Source organism: Brassica oleracea, chromosome C9, assembly GCF_000695525.1.
Source record: "Brassica oleracea var. oleracea cultivar TO1000 chromosome C9, BOL, whole genome shotgun sequence".
Taxonomy (NCBI): Eukaryota; Viridiplantae; Streptophyta; class Magnoliopsida; order Brassicales; family Brassicaceae; genus Brassica; species Brassica oleracea.
The window spans coordinates 25,706,192-25,715,520 of NC_027756.1; the positions used below are offsets into that span (position 1 = coordinate 25,706,192).

The 9,329-nt window shown below is 37.8% G+C and overlaps 1 pseudogene; it reads right to left on the bottom strand.

Moving 5' to 3' along the window:
• Window positions 1–8,780: 8,780 nt before the first annotated feature.
• On the bottom strand, window positions 8,781–9,329 carry LOC106314648 (annotated as a pseudogene).

Here is a 9,329-nt window from a genome sequence, read left to right on the forward strand (position 1 = left end):
ATCGATGTTTTGGAGAAGCTGTCGATCGGTCCTGGTTGACGTTCGTCGATCGATGTTCGAAGTCTGGCGTCGATCGACACCAATGCGATCCACTGAAACTCATCGAGCTCTGTACTTCAAAATCTTTCTCGTGCAGCTTCTCATGCTTCACCACTTGCCAAAAATTATCATCTACGATGGCATTCACGTGGTGCTTCATCACATCATCTCCTACCCCCCCTTGTTAAGGCTTCTTGCCTCTTAACACCTTCTCATGTCTGAACAACCTGTATCTTCAGCTTCTTCACATGAGTGCTTAAAGTCTCAAACTTTGTGTTCAGGTTGTTGTAGACAGAATCAATTTTCCAATTGAATTCCATCGTCATGCTCTGCTGTCCCTCAAGAACCCTATCAAGCAGTGCTTCAATCTTGCTCTCCTGAGTAGGTGGTGGTGGCTTCGGGTAGGATGAGTTTCCATAACTCATGTAGTTGCTGCTGTAGTTGTTGCTGTAGGGTTTTTGGTACTGCGAACTCTGGCTTAAATTACTCCTCTGTCCATTGCCATAGAAGTTCATGTTCCCACTCTGGTTTCTAGAATCCTGGAATCCAGTTCCACTGATGAAGTTCACATGTTCTTCTACCTCTGCTCTACCCTCTGTGTCTACAGCTTCTGCATCCTATACTAAGCAAACTTGCTTCTTGAGAAGCTTGTGAACACTGTCCAGCTTTGCTCTAACCTCATCCATCTGGTCATTCCCAATGATGGCTGCAGATCTCTTCCGCTCAAAATCAGTGTTGTTGATGTTGCTGGATTCCTAGTGTTGAAGTTCCCATCGCTGGAAGCATCAAGAGCCATCTGATACTGCATTGCGATGCCTCTAAAGAAAGTGCTGAATAGCTGCACCTCATTGAATCCATGGTGTGGACAGTCCCTCTGATAAAACTTGAATCTGATCCAGGAGCTTCTGAATGATTCTGTAGGCTCATGCGCGAATGTAGCCATATTGCTCCTCAAGTCTTCAGCACGTGCCTCATCGAAAAAGTTACGCAGGAATGCGTTCTTGATGTCGGCCCAGGACGTAAGAGATCCTGGTGGTAATTGCTTAAGCCAATGCGAAGCCTCTCCAGCAAGTGAGAACTTGAAGAGCTTGCAAAATAGGTAGTCCTAAGGGACTCCATTGACTTTTATAGCAGATATAAGATCCTTGAACCTCTCCAGCTGGTCCATAGGATGCTCGTGAGATAACCCACAGTAGGGCGTCTGTCCCACGAGTGTGTAGTACTACGGCTTCCATTCGAAATCGCCTCTCTAGATAGCTGGAGGACGAATAGCTGATATGTTGGCATAGAACTGATCTGGACGGTTGTAATCAGCCAATGTTATGGGTCGAGGAGCCTCATCTACAGGTTGAGCATTTCCTGTAGCATCAGTATCGGGCTCCAGGATTGCAGCCCCCTGAGCATCTATCCTCCGACCTGCCATATTACGCAGATGACCATCCTTGTCATGCAGTTCCCCATTATCATCTCGTACAAAAATCAAAGTCGCAACCATGTCTCGCGGCTCAGTATCAATCGATGTTCGGACTGAAGTATTGATCAATGTCGGTTGGAAGATATCAGTCGACAGAAGAGTGTCTCCGGTTGACGGTGGTGAGCGAGTGTCGGTCGACGAGACTGGTGTCTGGGTCGACGGTGGTTGACGAGAATCGAGCGACGAACCGGGGTTGTTGTCGATCGATGAGGAGCGTCTTCCTTTGCGGATTGAGCGTTCCAAACTTGCAGGATCTGATGAGAATAGAAGTTGAATTTCCTTGTTGCTTCTGGTACTGATGGGCATGCACCTGAAAAGACAGGAAAAATTTTGTGTCAGAAAGTGATTTTAAGAAATAACCTAGACTAAATCGAATTAAATCTATCAAGCGATCAAAGCTCCCCGGCAATGGCGCCAAATTTGATCTCACTCAAATTACCCTAAGGAGTGAATTACTCTATCAAATAAGAGGTTTGGTTGTAGTACTTAGGGATCAAATTCACAGGGAGCTAGGGAACCTAATAAATATAATCAGATTGATTAACTTAGGTTGATTATGATTAATTGTAAAGTTGCAAGTTTGTGAGCAAGACAGTTGCTCGATTGATTTGATTGGGGTTTTGATACTTTAGATGAAAGTAGCTAGACTTGGGGTTTTTATTCAGGTAATCAGGATTATAATCCTACAGATGCCTAATAAGTTGAATGCATGATATTAAATAGCTCAACGCTTATAAACAAACCGATAGGCTCTCGCTTTCTAGGTTTGTCTATTGACCAGATATAAGTGTCGATCGATGATTCTATAGGAATATCGATCGATACACTTGTTGAACTGTCGACCGATTATTCGATTAGAATATCGATCAACGCGTTTGGCCAAGCTTTAACACGCGGGTTGAATGTGCTCACTAAAATTCCTAGATCAGCTCTCGCCTTACTCTAGCAATCTTAGCTCAATTAGGATGGATTCAGGGTGAGATGCAAGTGATGACCTTTACCTCAAACTCCTAGATCAAGTTCTAGCTAGCTAAACTTGAAACATGCTTTAATGACAATCTTAATGATGAATATCACAACTTAGCAATCTATAGTTGGGGCTAATCCCTCATTACCTATTTAAACCCTAAACCTAACAAGAGAACTACTCAGACATGACTAAGCAATTCATAACATCAATTAGGTATAAAAACTTCATAGATAAATAGATAGATATCAATGGAGTTCCAATCACAAATCTCTTTGGATCTTCTCTCCAATCTACTAAAAATCCTTGAAAACTTTTTTCTGTGAAAATAGTAAAACAAGAAAGCACACTTGGCCTATAACATGTTGGCAAGCTTATATAATTAGGTTAAAACTCGTCTGGGGTAATCTTGTAAATTGGTGAAGACTTGGGCTTTAAGTCGGCAGGGACCAAACGGGCTTCTGCGCGCTTCCCCGTCGATCAATGTCACGATGTGAACATTGATCGATTATTTCACTTCAATGTCGACCGATGGTCATGCTCGATGGTTAGCTCAGATGCTTTCTCGAAATATCACCAAAATGCTCCAAAGTCATCACTTTCTTCCAAATCACTCCCGATCCTATAAATATACTCTAGAATATAATAAATACTAGTTAAAACACTTATAAACCATGGGTAAAAGTGGGTCAAATCCATGGCCTATCATGAGCCCATTTTGTTCTTTGTGGCGGAGCTATGGGAACATAGACCACATATCCAAAGACACGGATATGGGATACATCTGGCTCTTGCCCAAATGCCAATCGTAATGGGGAGTAATTATGATAAGCACTCAATCTTAACTGAATCAGTTCAGCCGAATGCAATATAGAATGACCCCATACAGAAATAGAGAGTTTTGTTCTCAATATCAACAGTCTTGCATTCAACTGCAACCATTTAATCAATGAGTCGGCCATGCCATTTTGTATATGAACATAGGGAAATGGATGCTCCACATCAATCCCCATTGACATACAATAATCATCAAAGGATTGCGAAGTAAATTTACCAGCATTATCAATCCTTCCTTTCTTAATGGCATACTTTGAGAACTGCGTTCTCAGCTTTATTATTTGGGCAATGAACTTTACGAAAATCGTATTTCGTGTCGTGAAAAGACACATATGTGACCATCTACTAGATGTGTCATTCAATACCATGAAATACTTAAATGGCTCGCACGGTGGATGGATCGGCCCACATATATCACCATGAATTCTTTCTAAAAATATTGGTGATTCGTGCCCAACTTTTGCTGGTAATGGCCGAGTTATAAATTTTTCTTGTGAACATGCATTACTTGTAAATTCGCTCGTTTGCATAATGCTCTCATTTTTCAACGGATGGCATTTTGAATTTTACTATTTTTCTGATCATGGCTGAACAAGGATGTCCTAACCTCTCTTACCAGACTTTAAATGTACTAGTAAACTTCAGAATTATTGTGGCATAGGATTCAGTCATGTGTATTTTCGTACAATATAGTCCAGAGAATAACATTCTTAACTCTTCTAATATATGTTTCCTCTCGGACATAATGCAAAGATATTCAATGCCATTTTCCTCGTAGTCTCAATATGATATTCATTCCCCCCCAACTGATATCCTTAAAACTTAATAAATTACTATGAGACTCGGGGGAGTATAATGAGTCAATTATTTTAAATTTCGCCCCCCTTGGCGATACCATAAGCATTATATCACATCTATCTTATTACTCATCGATATTTTCTGGACAACCAGAAAATCTAACACATCAAAATGGGTATCATCATTTAACCCATGAAAAGATGGACCGGGTTAATCAATATGAAGTTTGTTTCACTTACTTTATTTTTCTCTTTTTGGGATTCTCTATACAGATCGGCTAACTTTTTTGGTGTACGATGACCAATACCCAATGTCCTTTCATGCCGCATCTGTAGCAAACCCCATGTTCAAAATTGCACTAGGCGCTTCGTGTGCGGTGGGATAAGGCCTAGCGCCGAATTAGTTAATCGGGGATTAAGAAAAGATTAATTTGGGATTTATTTTTGGTTTTTAAAAATATTATATAATTAAAATTAAAATTTCTATGTAGATATATATATATATATATATTTGTGATTTCGGTATTGTACAATTATTTTTGGTAACCGAGGTGGTATTGCTGATTTGGTTAAATGACAAGTGTTGAGTTTGATGTTCCAATTCACGTATTTAATGTTTACTTTAGCTCATATATTTAAAGTGAGGGTAAGTATGTCATTTCACAATTATGTTCTTCTTTGACATAAAAAATTTATGTGTCACTGACGCGGCCACCATTTATTTTCACTTACGTTTTTTTGCCGATTTCATCCCAGTATCAACTGGATTTAAAATCTAAATTGTGAAATCTATGTTTAGAAGACGATTTCGAGCCAAAATCAACCAAATTTCAAGTTTTTATATGTTTCCGCGTTTTTCACCGATTTGAGCAAATCGCAGCGGCTCTCCTCCGCCAAGCGTATAACCGACGAGTCCATGGCCGCGGAGGTCGCGTTTTTGAGCATGGAGCAAACCTTTTTTGTTTTTCTTTAATCCTCCGGGCTTTTTCATTTTCGTGGAAGTCCTTATATTTCTTTCTTCATACGGACAAAATCTTCTTCCTCGTCCTCTTTCACGACCATGATAATGATCCACGTCCTCGACCTCTCCAATTATCATGTGAATGATGCAACATTTGCTTCGAAATCGAGCAGATCCAGTGGAATGAGCATGATGGTTTAAAGTCATGAGTTGATTTTTTTGCTTTGCTACAAGGAGGACTTGCATTAACTTGGAGTAACGGGTATAACCATTCTCCCAATACTGTTGATTCATGCCTACATTTTCAGGATGGAACTTGGAGAGAGTTTTTTTAATCATATCATAATCACTTATTTTCTCTCCACATAAAATCATCCTCAATGAATTTCGAACATCGCGAAATTATATTCACTAACACTATTGTAGTCCTGAAACCAGAGATGGATCTACTCGTGTTTGTCTTTCGCTAAGATCACATATTTCTGGTGATCAACCCTCTCTTTTAATGATTGCCAGAGATCCTGATTATCCTCTTTGGTAATAAATTCATCTTTTAAGCCATCATCTATGTGGTGTCGTAAAAATACCATAATTTTTTTTCTTTTTTCTCATTCGACACCATTTTCGAATTATCGATGGTTTCCAAAAGCATGTTTCCTCTTAGGTGCATATTTGCACCCACTGCCCAGGTCATATAATTATATCCCGTGATATCAAGGGCATTTATTTTGAGATTTGTTAAACTCGACAGGATAATTGTATTCATAGAATAATAATATAAAAAGATAATAAAAATAAGAATTTAAATGTGGAAATTAAAGGTATAATATAAAGGCAAAAATTAAAAGCATAAACATAATGCATAAAATAAATGCAGAAATTTAAAAATTATAAATAAAATTGGAGGCTTAGCCTATCACCACATGATCTGAGGAGACACAATCTACCATTTTAACCTTTTCTTTTTTATTCAACGTCCGAGTAGACACAGTCTACCATTTTAACATTTTCTTTTAATTCACGGAGGCAAAGCCTACCATGTGTTCCTCTGACCGTGAAGGCATAGCCAATCATAAATATGAGTCGGGTACATCAATACCTATCATTCCGAAAAATAAACGGAGAAGACCTAGCCTATCACTCCGGAACAAAATTAAAATAATTAAATTATTGAAAAAATAAATTAAACCTCACCTTACTGGTATAACCTCGTTTGGTATGAGAGCCTCGTGATGATAACGTGTTGTGTAATATAAGCTTAGCTTTATATAGCTAACATTATATTACACAACACGTTATCATCACGAGGCTCTTATACCAAACGAGGTTAGACCAGTAAGGTGAGGTTTAATTTATTATTTCAATAATAAATATATAAAGCTCGATCGCAAACTGGCTATGTTTTTTACAATTGGTGGAACCGCGATCTCTTGGCGTTCCCAGAAACAAACTCTGGTTGCGACTTCTTCGAATCATGCAGCAACTATTGTGCTTCATAAAATTTGTCGAGAATGAGTGTGGCTTAGTTCAATGAGTCATCACATACAAGATGCAAGCGGAATAGTTACCAAAAAAGAACCGACAAAATTTTTTGAAGACAATTTGGCATGTGTCGCTCAACTCAAAGAAGGCAATATCAAAAGCGACAGAACTAAGAACATGCCCCCCTAAGTTGAAACACTTTATACGGCAACTGGTATCTGGTTGTATTATAGTTAAGAGCAACCTAAGATCAAGAGGAATCCAGGGGGATACATCTTGCACACGATGTGGAGCACCTGAGGAGTCTATAAATCATGTGTCCATCGGCGGTTCAATTTTGGGCACTTTCACGAATTCCATCGAATCCGGATGTCTTCCCACTTCGATCAATTTTTGTAAATATGGATCATTTATTTTGGAGGGTTTCTCCGGCAATGGATGATCATCAATTTGCATGGATCTTATAGTATATCTGGAAAGGAAGGAGCAGTAAAGTTTTTAGCAATATGGACATTTATCCGCGAGATACTCTCAAATTGTCAGAAATGGAGTCATTACTTTGGGCTGAGGTACAAACTGCTATTAAGCAGAGAATAGAACAAACTTGATCCTTAATGGGCGAAACATTACCGTCCATCCTAGGGAGATGGTGTTTCATTGATGAATCTTGGAAGGATCAGTAAATAGTTTTGGGACAAGGATGGTATAGTACTTTGGAAGGTTTTTTCCGGTCTTATGGGAGCAAGAAATACAAGAGCGAGTCAGTCGCCGCTTCATTCAGAGATTGAAGCTCTCATTTGGGCAATGGAATGCATGAGGAGTCTAAGACAGTTTACTGTTACATTTGCAACAGATTGTTCTCAGTTGGTGAAGTTGGTTTCTGAACTTGACGAAATGGCCGATCTTTGCAAGTTATTTAGAAGATATAAAGTTCTTGAAGAGAAGTTTCAACAGCTCAGAGCTCATTCATATTCCGTGGACGCATAATCTCAAGGCGGACAGTCTAGCATGCAGTGCAAGAAAACAACTGTCATTTGTTGTCCATATGGATGCGGAGTTACCAGTTTGGTTGACAGAGTCTATATGAATCTGTTTATGTTTCTGATAAAAAAAAAAGCACATTCCTCCAATGTTTTTTCTCATACATACGAGAGCTAGAGAAAAATCAAGAAGTTGACATTGAGTATGTACGGTCATGCAACAATCCGGCTGACTTGTACAAAGGCTCTTCCTACTGCAACATTCTAAGAACGTGTCTACGGTCTACAACATTTGTGTTACATGTTAAGAAGAAGCTATGTCCATTATACTCAGGGGAAATTACGTCACTGTACTCTTTTTTTCTTGTCATGGTTTTTATTCCTTCAGGTTTTTCTATAGCTAGGTTTTTAACGAGACAGCACATAATACAAGATGAATAATCAAGGGAAAGTATTATAAATGTGATGAGTCATCTAATACGGACAAATGTCCTCATCTATCCCTTAGTCATCTATCACTACTTTAAACTTGTCTTTCTTATGTTTAAAGACAACATGACTATGACATTTTGGTTTTACTATAAATAGTACATAAAGAAAAGTAATAATATTAAGTCACAAGTTCTATAATCTCTCTCTCTCTCTAGGGGCATCTCTAAAGAGGACGTGAAAGCGCCATTATAGTGCTAAAATTTGACTTTTCTGCTCCAACGAGATGGTATACTCAACGACATTATATTGTTTTGCTGTTTTTTGCAACAGTGTTATACTAGATATAGTGTGACATTGTAGCGAAGGGATAAATTTTTCCTTGAATTTCTTTTATTGTTTAAGTAGTTTAACTGATTATATTTACTTTTACCAAATTACAAAAAAAATCACTTTTATGATATTAAATTTACTTATCATAAAATTTTATGTATTTCCTAAATTTTAGTTAATATAATTATTGATTAATGTTATATTTAAAATAGATTTAAAATACATAAATGTATTTGAAATACATAAAATTACCCAACTAAACACCAAACAAACCTAAAAAGTGCATACAAGAAAATAAATTTGCATAACAAAATTTGGAAAACATCAGATAAGCTAACATTATAATCTAATAGCCCGAAAAATTATTACCAGCTCCATCAAAATAGTTATAATACATGGTATAATCTTATCGATCATTTGGTGACATTTGATTTTCACCATGAAGTTGTTCTCTTTGAAATGGTTCTCCTTCAGCTTGATCTCATTGATATTGTGATGTTCGATATTGTGATCCATGATATTGGCATTGGACACCTTCTCCTTGTCCGTCAGATTGACTTGTTTGAGCTCGTTTTCTTAAAATTCCTTTTTTTTTTAATTTCAATATACGCCCGAGACGCAGGATCAGTTATAGAATTCTAATCTGCTAATAATATTTTATTCTCTTTTTTCATTTTTGCTACCTTGATCTTCTTTCTTTGAATTTTATTTCGTTCTAAATTGCCTTTAGTTAATCATTTTGCTCCATCAATTGTTTAAATTGTTCTTCAGATTGTAGTTTTCTCTTAGCTTTCTTCAAACCCATAGGTCTTGGAGATAAATTAGAAGTGCCTTCTTCGGAATTTATTGTTAGATCAAATGAATTCATACCGGATGTTGATGACTCGGGATCAACTGAAAATGATGGAGATGATGTAATATTACGACCTTCTTCTTGGAATGCACCAGGTGCATTACCATTGTTATTTATTAAATTTTCTATCCCTTTGAGGATAGGTCAGACGTGGTCGGATTTAAAGCCTCTCTTATA